Below are 11,882 nucleotides of genomic sequence, written 5' to 3'. Positions count from 1 at the left end.
GGCAAACAACACTCACACAGAGACAGATTGGATTGGTGGTCACCAGAGGGGAAGGGGGAGGGATGAGGGTGAAAGGGAGGATTAGGCACATGTGTGTGGTGAAGGACTGTAATTAGTATTTGGGTGGTGAACATGATGTAATCTACACAGAAATTGAAATATAATGGTGTACACCTGAAATTTATACAATGTTATAAACCAATGTTACTGCAATTAAAAAAAGGAATAAAATGGCAAAAGCTAATAATTTGAAATTTTAATTTTTCTTTACTTAGAATGACATTTAACAGCAAACAGCAAATAAGAAAACACAATGATACCTCAAACGAGAGACAGCGGAAGCAAAGAAAAAGTTTTATATTTTTGTATCTTTAAAGACACATTTCTAGGGCCGGCCCCGTGACTTAACGGTTAAGTGCGTGCGCTCCGCTGCTGGCGGCCCGGGGTTCAGATCCCGGGCGCGCACCAACGAACGCACGGCTTCTCCCGCCATGCTGAGGCCCCGTCCCATGTACAGCAACTAGAAGGATGTTAAACTATGATGGACAACTAGCTAGTGGGGCTTTGGGGGAAAATAAATAAATAAATAAAAAATTATTTAAAAAAAAAAAAAGACACATTTCTCCTGCTTTTTCAACATGCCCCCATTTTCATTCTACAGTTATATAGCTGGCTCCAGCCCCGTGTCGGAACCATTCAGGGTCCAGGCAGGGAAAGAAGCGTGTCCGTCGTGGTCTTTTCTTCTTTATCCAGTTCTCTGCAAACTAGATTGAGCAGGGGCAGGGTGCCATGGGCCTGCGGGGGCCCAGACAGGCAGCTGACCAGCCTGAAATCAGGGACTCCTTCCTGGAGGCGGTGACATGAGAGCTGGGCCTGGAGAAGTGAACAGAATGTTGGTAGGAGGACAAGGGGGCTTTGAGGACACCCACTGGCCACCCACTGAGGAGCCTCAGGGTTCTCTGAGTGCCTGGCTGGCCCTGGCACATGTGTCCCCCAGAGCAGCAGCTCCAGGAGGCCCCAGACAACTCATCACTAGGGGAGGGTGGAAGATGGTGCCACCCTGGTGCTCCAGGTCCAGGCCCTAGATAGGCTCACCCACCCCTCACTCAGTGAACACACATCCACTGAGCTGCCTCGGGCAGCGTCCTGGGTGCAGGCCAGAGCAGAGAAGGCAGATCAGAGCCCTGGCCTCGTGCAGACAGCAGCTGGAACGGACCAAGAGCTCAGGGAGAGACAGTCCTGGCCGTCAGCAGTGACAGGCAGCTCCAGGTCCAGCAGATGTCTAGAAGTGTTGAGGGGCCCCCAGCAGGCAGGGGGCCAGTGGCTCAGTGTGATGAGCTGACCGTGGAGATGCCACTGAGCCCTGGCGGCCTGTGTGGCCTGGACTCCAGCCCCAGCTCACCCGCCCACAGCCTGTCAAGCCACTGAAGCCCGGCAGGACAGGCCTAGATGTCCAGCGTGTCTGCACTCTCAGGTGCCTGGCCTGCTTCCCCTGTCAGGCCCCTTGGGCTGCAGGGGGCTGGGGCTGGGTAGTGGGGGCACTCAGCTAATGCCACAGAGCCTGATACATGCCAGACACAGTTCTGACCGTTTGGCCTCAGTAGCTCATTTAATTCCCATGCCACCTCTTCAAGGTGGGCAAGCTCTTCATCCCCATTTGATTAGTGAGGTCACTAATGCACAGAGAGGTGAGGTTATTTGCCCAAAGACACACAGCTAGCAAGGGGCAGAGCTGGGATTCGCTCTCTTAACCACTAGACTGACTGACCTTTCTCTTTATCTCTGGGTTCCCTTGGTTCTGGCTTAGGTGGCCCCTTTTAGACCCTTTAGGATGAAGCCTGGGGACTCCATCAGAATGTTAGATAACTCCTCTCATTTTACAGATGAAAAAACTAAGGCTCAGAGAGGGTAAGGGACTTGCCTGCAGTTGCACAGCCACTCCTGACTCCCTGCTCCAGTAGAGCGAACAGTCCTGTTCTGTCACCCAAGGGACACTTCCCTGCTGAGATCTCAAAGGGTCCCAGCCTGCAGCCTAGGGGACTGGGCGGGCAAGGCCTCGGTGATTGGGCGGTTTGTGCCCAGGGGGCTGAAGTCGGCACAGTCCAGCTCACTGGTGCAGGGTGGGGTCCTGGGAGGACCTGGGGTGACTGGGGTGCGGGAAGGCACTCCGAGGCTCCCGCCGTGTAGCCCCTGTTGCCTGTGGAACACATCTGGCCCTGCCCCTGCCCTCCTGGGGCCTCTGCTGACAGGTTAGTCCAGAGCATTCTTCCCAGTTTCCTGCCTGGATCGCCCTCCCCTCTCCTCCTGCGGGCGCACCTCCACACAGCCCGACCACTCGACACACCTCCTGAACGTCCAGTGGGTGTCCTGTTTGCCCTCCTGCTGCTGAAACCAAAGCCGTTTGTTGTGACTTTGGTCGGGAGTACTGACTTCCTTTTTTTTTTTTTAATTTTATTGAGGTTTATATCGTTATAACATTGTGGAATTTCAGTTGTACGGTATTTGTCAGTCACCATACATATGTGCCCCTTTAACCCTTATGCCCTGCCCCCAGCCCCCTTCCCCTCTGGTGACCCCTAATCTGTTCTCTTTATCTATGTGTTTATCTTCCACATGTGCAACCTCCTTTTTTTAACCAGCATTGACATCTCCCTCCTTTTTTTGTGTGTGTGAGGAAGATCAGCCCTGTGCTAACATCTGCCAATCCTCCTTTTTTTTGTTGAGGAAGACCGGCCCTGGGCTAACACCCGGGCCCATCTTCCTCCACTTTATATGGGATGCCGCCACAGCATGGCTTGATAAGCGGTGCGTCGGTGCGCGGCCGGGATCTGAACCGGCGAACCCTGGGCCGCCGCAGCGGAGCGTGGGCACTTAACTACTTGCCACCTGGCCGGCCCCAGACATCTCCATCTTTGATGCACCCTCTGGGAAGGGCCCCAGGGGGTTCATGACCATGGGAGCACTCCTGAGACCCCTCCACAGAAAGGCTTTCCTTTACCCTTTCCTGTGAGTCCCGCCCACCCCGGAGTTCTGGGCCAAGGGGTGGTGCGGAACATGCTCCTCCTCTAGGGGATGGTGGAGAAGCCTGGAGGCAGCTCGGGGAGAGGGGAGGCTGCAAGGGCATCTTCCAGGTGATGGAGACAGGAGCGTTGTGCCTCTTTTATTTTTTTAGGCCACAAAAGCACCAGTAAAGTGTGTGTCCAGCCTGACCCTGTCGAGGAGCCAAGGGGGTTCCTCTGGGCCCGACCAGCTTCCTAGTCCCCAGAGGGTCCCAGGTTGTGCCGATGGGACCCAACAAGTCGCAAGGGCCAGGGTCCCCTGGGAAGCTGGGGCTGGGCTGTCCCTGGGCCAGGGCAGGAAAAGTGGGCAGAGAGGGGCATTGGCCTCAGGCTCTGCTCTGGGCCTGGTCCAGCTTGCTAAGCTCGTGGGTCCTGGGGACCCGGGTGAGGGGACAGAAGTAGGCCATCTGTGAGCTTTCCCGGGGCTGAGGAGAGTGGGCCCACTGCCTCCAAGTGCATGGGCCCTTTCTGCTCATTTCTTTATTTTCAGAGCAGGAAAGTGGATTTGAAACGCTCCTTCTGAATGTTTACCCCTGGGGGAATGTCTGGCCTTTGAATAATGCAGCATACCGGGGCAGGGGGCCGCGGGCTCCCTCCCTTCTGGGAGGCCTCCAAGGGGCCCCATCCTGGCCCTGGCAAATCCTGCCCGGCCACTTGCTGCTCTGGGAGTGTGGGAGTCTCTCTGAGCCTCAGAGCCCCCAGCTATAAACAGGGGGGGTGCCGGCCTCTCCTCGCCACCCAGGGAGCGGCCACTGGGGTGAGGGGCCTGTCCCCGCCGCCGCCTCGGCCCTCTCCTTGGCCGTGGCTGCTCTGGCTCATGGCCTCACTCTGACTCGCAGAGCGCACCAGCCCTTTCTACACACGTGCTTAGCATCAGAGACTGACGGTGACTCCAGGCTGCAGGGGGCGCAGGCTGAGCGAGGACATGGTCCCACTCAGATCCCGCCGGCTCAGCTGGGAGTGGGCCATGGGGTGGCTGCAGGGGGCACATCTCGTCCCCGTCCTTGGATTATCTGGGTGGGCTCTCTTAAAGGGGCTGTTTTTATGTCTGAGGCAGGTTGCAGTCCTTGTTCCTACCCTGGGCCTCCAGCCTCACCTGTCCTGGGCAGTAAGGGGGGCCTCTGGATGCCAGAAATGTCCCCTGTCCCCCAGGAACTATGCCTGGGGCAGTGGCTCTGTCCTTCCCCTTGTCCCCTTGCCAAGAGCCCTACCTCGGACCACCTCTGAATTCTTGTGGGATTGAGTCGCCAAACTCAACTTGAATGTGGAAGGACCGTAGTTTCTGGCCTGCCTCACCTCCCAGGTGAAAGTCACCCCACAGCTCTGGAGCACCCTCTGTCAGTGGGGCGATATCCCGCAGGCTTCTCAATGGTTACTTCTGAGCCCAAAGCAGGAGTGATTTAAGTTAAACACGAGGAGGACCATTGGGTGTTAAACTCGATGAGCAAACGGCCAAGCAGCGAGTTCCCCAGAGGACGGGTGGGTTTGCCTGGGGTTGAGGAGGGACCATGCAACCCCACGTGGCACTCCCAGTCTCCACCCCGCTCAAGCTCTGGGAGGCATTGACCTCATGCTACTCGCTATCATAATATTTACCAACAGCGCCACAACTGAGCCAGGCGGCGCAGCAATTATAATCATGTTATCATTATCGCTGATAATGCCAATCATAAGCATAAATTATAAACAGGAGTGGGGCACAGCGGGGGGAGCAGGGAGGCAGGGACACCCCTGGGAGGGCGAGTTGGGGGTGAGACTGGCCTCCCTCCCCACTCACTTGCTCCCACCTCCTCCTGTTTCTAGCCAAGGCAAGTGTCCCCTCCAGAGCCTGGCCCTAGATACTGGTGGTGCTGGGTGGCCTTTTCCTGCCAGGGTCCCGGGGCCGTCCTGGCCCCCTCACATCGATCCCCACTCTGCCTCACAGAAACTATTAAGGTGCAATTATTACAGAGACGGTTGGTCCAAATTGATTTTTCAGTTACTCCACAGCTGCAACCATGGAGACGGCCCCAGCTCAATTACATGACTCTCTCTGGTCTTGGAAGATTCCAGCGGAGGAGAATCTGAGGAGGCAGACAGCAGAGACGGAGACAGCAAGGGAGATGAAGACCCTCGGAGACAGAGAGAGGCAGAGACACAGAAACATGACAGACCCGGTATAGCTGGGAGAGATAAAGACTCAGAGAGAGAAATGACAGAGAGCATCACGTGAAAGACAGCTGGTTGAGACAGAGAAGTGAAGAGAGACAGCTGGGATCAGACACGGAGAGGAAACAGGAGGAAAGACAGAGGCCACAGGCCACGGCAGACACAGGACATAGAAACAGACCCATGCACATATTTTCCTGGAGAGAACTCCCTTTAAAAAGACAGCAACAGGGCCGGCCCCGTGGCTTAGCGGTTAAGTGCGTGCGCTCCGCTGCTGGCGGCCTGGGTTCGGATCCCGGGCGCGCACCGACGCACTGCTTCTCTGGCCATGCTGAGGCCGCGTCCCACATAGAGCAACTAGAAGGATGTGCAACTATGACATACAACTATCTACTGGGGCTTGGGGAGGGGGGGGAAGAGAGCAACAAACAGGTGGAGAGAGAGAGAGAGAGAAAATAGAGACCAGCAAGTCACTTGACAGCAGACAGAGAAGGTCCATTTTCATTCATTCATTCAGCAAACATTTGTAGATCCCTACTGTGCGCCAGGCTGGGCACTGGGGACACCCAGGTGCACAAGGAACCCCCCCCATCCTCATGTGAGCCGAGTTTAACAGGTGAGTCAGACAGGGATCACATAATCACTGGCCCATGTAAAATTTCGACCTGGCTGAGTGCTCAGGGCTCCTAAGGGGCTGGTGGGGGTGGCCAGTCAGTGCTTGGTGCTTGGTGGGGCGACCCACAGGACGAGGAGCGGAGCTGGCGGGGGCAGGCAGGCCACTGGGTTTAGAAGGACTCTGTGTGCAAAGACGCTTTCACTCTCTGATGCAAAAGCAGAAACTTGGTTCCAAGGCCTGGACCAGCCCCCCTTGAGGTGTGGGGCGTATGGGAGTCTGGTGGGGGAGGAAGGGAGACCCTGCGTGACTTCTCCTTCTGGGGGTCAAGAGGCTGTAGCAGGGCTTCCAGAAAATCCTGCGGCGGCAGACAACTATTTTAGCTTGTCCTGAGGCCCTGGACTAACGGGCCTTTGGCATGCAGGCTGGAGGGGCTGTCCAGTGGTTCACCATCCCCCATGGCCTCGGCAACCCCTACTCCCTCTTCAGGCTGAGTCGGGTGCCACCTCTGGCTCCAGTGTCCAGGGCCCCTTCACTGCTACACACACCACAGCTGCTGGCCCAGAGCTCCCAGGGAAGGGACTGGGTCTACATGATGCCCGGTACAGAAGGGGCACTTTGGGGTGGAACTGGGGCCTCCCGTCTCAGGGCAGGATGGCCCAGCCAGATGCCAGGCCTGGCTGCTGGACTGGACATTGGCAGCCTATGACAGAGGAGCCAGCGTTGAGTGCCCTGTGGCACAAGGGATGTGGCTGTGGGCTGGTACTGCGTGGCTGAGTGTTGTGAATCCACAGATGCCAGAGGTTGAACGGCTCTCCAAGAACATGAAGGCCCATGCTCCCCAAACTGGAATGTGTATCACAAAGAGCTGGGGGATGTGTTCTCATGTGCAAAGCTCTAGTCCTCTCCCCCACCCCTCCAGTGTCTGAGCCAGCACATCTCCAGGAAGGGTCTGGGCCCACGCTTTCAGCAAGCACATGAGGTGAGAGAGCGGGGCCAGGTCCCCGCCAGGAGCTGAGCCGAGGCGGAGGCTGCTCCCACACGACTCCCAGCTCCAGCTCCCGCGCCGGCAACATCTGGTCCCTGCCTCGCGCCAGGCGCGGGCTGGGCGGGCTTGCACAGGCCTCGGGCTCTGCAGAGAAACAGGCTCAGGGAGAGGAGACCCCCCAAACGCCCCAGCTCGGTTTCAGCTTCTGCTGCGCTGGGCTTCTAGCAGGGAGGGGTGCCCGGCTGCTCGCGGCCCCTGTCCCCTGACCCTCCACCGAGACACAGGGAGCGGAAGTCCCCCCAAAGCTTTCTGACAGACCTTGGTTTTTCCAGTGGTGTCTGGCGAAGTTGCTTTGAAGTGCTTTCCCCTCATGTTTCCTCTTCTGGCTCCAAAGCTCTATATCTTTGCTAATTTATAACTAAGTTCGATTAGCAGAGCAGCTGCCTGGACTTGCTGCAAAACCAAGCCCTTTGGTTCTCGCTGGGGTTGGGGGCTGTGGGGGCTGCTGGGCTGGGTGAGAGGCTGGAACGCCAGGGTCTGGGAAGCAAGGGCCCCTCGTGGGGGAAGATGTGAGGGGCAATGACTGTGCTCCCCACTTACCCCAGCTCCTCCCAGCTTGGGGTCCCTGACAGCCTCAGCGGCAGCTGGGGTCCATCCACTCCTGGGTGGGATGGTGGACACGTGACGTTGGCTATGGAACCTTGGGCACCTCTCTGAGACTGTTCCTTCCATAGAATGGGCATGACATAAGATGCTTAGCACCATGCCTGGCTTAGAGTAACCATTCAATAAATGTTAGTTTTTGTTATTATTAGTATTTTCAACGGTTGCTTTGAGGAGCAGTTCTCAGAGGAACTAGCAGACGAAGGGACTCAAGAGGGGGTTGTAGGACCCGCACTCCTGTTCCCATCCAGAGCAGTGCATGTTTCTCTCTCGTGTGGACTTTCTTTTTTTTTAGACTGAGTTTCTATGCGAGTTTATTGGAAAAAAGGCTTTGTGACTTAAATAGGCTTGGAAAATTACCCCCCAGACCTGCACTGTCCAATACGTAGCCACTGGTCACATATTACAGTCTGTCTTGTGCAAATTTAGATGTGTTGTAAGTATAACACAGATACTGGATTTCAAAGACAGTACAAGGAAAAGATTGTAAAATATCTCAAGTTTTAAAAATAATATTTCATGTTGAAATGAACACATTTCAGATATGTTGGATGTTGGATTAAATAAAATATATTGTTAAAATTAATTTCACCATTTTTTTTTTTTTTTACTTAATACAGTTACAAGGAAATCTAAAACTTCCTGTGGTGGGCACTTGTGGCTCACACCCTACTTCTGCTGGCCAGCACCGCCCTAGACTACTCACCAGGGCCAAACCCTGGGCCCTGGGAGGCTGGAGCTGCAGATCTGCCTGTTTTCTAACAGAACACTGCCTGCCTCCAAGATGTCCCCACCCCCGTGTGCCAGGATGCCTGAAATCCCAGCTCTAGGGCTTTATTTTTGGGGGCCTGGAAGGTTTGGAGGACTCTAGGAGGTTGCTCTGCTGGTCAAATGCCCTAATGACAGAAATGATATCTGTCTTTAGCCCCCTGGACGACCCATGGAGACAAAGGTCCAGGAGGACAGGCCCAGGCAGGGATGAAGGAGACGCCCTGGAGGCCTGGGGGACGGCCCTTCCAAGCAGTGGGGGGCGGGGTTGGAGACTTGGGTCCCAGACGCAGGGGGTCCCCTAGCAAGTCCATCACCTACCCTTCACCCCTTCTGCAGCCCGCACACCGTCTGGACACCCTGGCTGGCAGAGATAACACTTAACATCTAGATTCTGTGCCCAGCTTGTCTGGCCTTGTCTCATGGGTCCTGCACGCTGCCTTGAAAGCATCTTTCCACATTTCACATCCTATCTTCCCTGTGGTCTCCACGATGGAACAAGAGGCACATTGCTCAGAAGGGAAACAGGAGCAGCTGGTTCCAGAAGCTATTCAAGTCTCTGTTTTAAAGGATAAATAGTAATTATCAGACAAAACCATCTCACTGAAAATCAAAGGAAAGCCACGGAGACGGCAGAAAGGAGCAGCAGGTGGAGTCGGGAGCCTGCGGGCCCGCCACTGACCCCTGGGCTGCTCTGGTCAGCGCTTCTCCTCTTGGTACCGCAGGCTGCTGGCCTGGGAGACGACGGCGTTGGGGTCACTGTCCTCACTTCTGGTCCCTGGTGGGCATACCCGGGTCACATCCCTCTGCGCTTGCCCCAGTGTTCAGAGAAGGGTTACCTTGATGGAGACGGCTGGGCTGTCCTAGCATCCCTGACCCCCGGGGAGTCTTACCTCCAAGAAATAAGGAGCCTGGAAAAGTGGCCCAGCAGTGTGGAACAGGACACTATGCACGCAGGTGAGGGACCCAGGCCTGGGCCTGACCCCAGGGGAGCAGGGGGCAGTTCTGGTGGCCAGTCTGCTGCTCAGGGACCTGGAGCACGTGCACGGGGCCAGGAGGAGGAGACCAGCTCCAGCCCGGGAGCTCCTGGCTGATGGGGAAACAGCGTACACTCACTTCTGCAAGCAACCCGCGTCTCCATCCCTCTGTGACAGGGCTGTCAGGCCCACCGGGAGCAGCGAACGAGGGCATGGAATGGCTCTGTGAGGAGACGTCCAGGGCCTCAAGGGAGTTAAGAGGAGGGCAGCGAGGGAGCCTCCATTTCTGCGTCTGGGTGTAGGGGCCCCAGGCCTGGGGAGGATGTGGCATGGCTAGCGGCAGTGCGCCTCCTGAAGCGGGGGGCTGCTACTGGCAAGGACTGCTCAACTAAACCCCTCAGGTGAAGGAGCCGCAGCTGCCCTTCTCAGGAGCTGAACTTGACCAGGTGTGAAGGCCCGTGACCTTGTCCTCCTCACGAACAGCAGTTCAAGCAGAGACTCCAAGTCTGACTTTGCCCCTAGAGGAAGCCAACAAATAAAACAATCGAGAACTATCCTTTACTGAGCACCCACTATGCGCCAACACTCTGCTAACATTTTTCTTGTATCACGTGTCATTTAATCCTCACAGCAATGTCATGAGGAAAGGACTGTCTTGGTTCCATTTCACAGATGAGGAAGCTGAGGCCCAGAGAGGCCCGTCCACTTGGCCCAGGACACACAGCCAGTGAATGTGAAGCCAGCTGTCAAACCCCAGTCACATGCGGCTGAGAGGGGCCTGGACATGCCAGGCCAGAACCTTCTGGTGCACCACCCTGCCCCCAGTCTCTGCCCCAGTGAGGCTGGAGTAAGGCTGGCTGTTCCTGGGGGAAGAGCAGCCCAGAGGCAGGAGGGGGGCATCCACTCCCAGCGCTCCGCTTGTCTTACTGCTGCTCAGGATTCTGCCTGCAGAGGGCAGTCCTGAGCACACAGCAGGCCTCAGCTCCTCTAGGCCCTGGTGCCCAGAGGCCTCTGGCACTCTGCCCCAGGACTTGGAGTCCCAGAAACCTTCTGCCCAGAAACCCAACAGGCCAGCCAGCCAGCCCCTCCTGGGATCAGCTTCCCCCAGCTGGGCCCACTGAGGCCATGCCTAACCCCCAATACCTTATGGGCCAGTACAGATGTAACAAAGGCCAGTGGGCAGAACGAGGGCTATGGGGCCATCCCAGCGGCATCTCTTACATGCTGTATGTCCCTAAGCAAGTCACTTCACCTCACTGTAAAACGAGGCCAGTAGGATCCCCCCTGCAGGCTCAGTGTAAGGAACGGGGATCTCACATGCATCATGCCCAGTGCCCATCACCACTGTCACCTACCGCAGGGCCATGCTGCGGTTGACCGAGAGGCTGTGGGAAGGGGGAAATGCAGACTCAGGGAGGCGAACTGCCTTGCCCAAGGTCACACAGTGGTGAGAGGACGAGCCAAGATGTTAATCTACATATTCAGGCTCCAGACCCTGGCCCTTCCCCTTGGCCATGTTGCCAACGCCAGGGCCAGGGGACAGCAGGTGGGGAGGTGCATCTGAGGGGGACCACACAAGAGGGTGCCTCGAGGTGTCCACAGGCCTCCTGGCGACAAGGGAGGAGGGGGGCATCCATGGAGGAGGTACCCCCAAGAGGGCACGGGGCAGCACGGGATGGAGGGAGCGTCTGTGGCCTCATTCCAGTCCCCACTGCTCTGGCCCAACACCCTCTGTGGGCCAGGCATTCAGTGGCTGGCAGCCCCTCTGGGACACAGGGACGTGGCCTGCCTGGAAGGAGTTCTCAGTCTGATGGGCTCGTGGGGCTGCCAGGGGAAGACCTCGCCAGGCACGGTTAGCCTTTACCAAGTGCCCACTGTGTGCTCAGCAGGGCCCCAGGAGGCTGGGGGAAGAACTTGTGGGCCGTGCTAGGACCTAGCAGATCCTCAGTGGACATTCGGCTCTCTCCATCCAGGCCAGGACTCCCTGGAGTTGGGGCCTGCCTGGTCTGTGTCCCTCCCTGCAGCACCCAGCATAGCGAGGGCCTAGCGCAGGGCTCCGGCCTGGCTTGTGCTGAATTGAGACGCATGGCTTTGGAGAGCATGGGAGGTGCCCTCCTTGATTCCAGCAGGGCGGCTAGTATGATGGGAGAAGCGGGTGGCAAAAGCCTGGCTCGGGGTTCAGAAGGAGGGCTGCCCAGGCAAGATGGGACCTGGCGTGTCTAAGTGGGTCTGCTGCGACCCTGGGCATGTCACTGCCTTTCTTCACATCCCAGAGGACAAAGGCTGAAAGAGGTACCTGGGCCAAGCCACCGCGAAATAACCTGGGCCAGGCGGGAGTGACCAGCGGCGCCGACTTCAGCTCCCCAGCCGACGCGCCGGGCCTCGGGTCGCTCCGGGCCTCCTGGATCCTCCCCGCGCCCGCTGAGTGACCTTGACCCTCCGGCCGGGTCCCTGCGCCCGGATCTCCCGGGTCGTGCCGCGGCTTCCTAATCCGCCCCCGGCCAGCGCTGGGGAGGCGGAGGGGCGTCGCCGGGCAGCCAGCGGGCGCCGAGGCCGCGGGGCCCCTCCCGCAGGCTCCCCGGGGCGGCAGGCGCGGGCGCGGGGAGGCGCGGGGCGGGGCGGGCGCGCGGGCTCCCCCCGCGGTGCCCAGGCCGGGGCGCGGGGCG

At 57.7% G+C, this 11,882-nt stretch overlaps 1 long non-coding RNA gene across 1 annotated transcript; it reads right to left on the bottom strand.

The window, feature by feature from the left end:
- Nucleotides 1-616: 616 nt before the first annotated feature.
- Nucleotides 617-11,876, bottom strand: LOC131422070 (uncharacterized). Its single transcript, XR_009224021.1, has 3 exons — nt 11,513-11,876; nt 9,133-9,734; nt 617-873 (listed from the first exon to the last, which is right to left on the bottom strand). It is a non-coding gene; the product is annotated as an uncharacterized LOC131422070 (long non-coding RNA).
- Between the last annotated feature and the right edge of the window lie 6 nt (nt 11,877-11,882).

The sequence above is a fragment of the Diceros bicornis genome, chromosome 26 (assembly GCF_020826845.1).
Source record: "Diceros bicornis minor isolate mBicDic1 chromosome 26, mDicBic1.mat.cur, whole genome shotgun sequence".
NCBI lineage: Eukaryota > Metazoa > Chordata > Mammalia > Perissodactyla > Rhinocerotidae > Diceros > Diceros bicornis.
The sequence above is the reverse complement of the archived record's forward strand: the minus strand, read 5'-3'. Positions and strand labels throughout refer to the sequence as shown.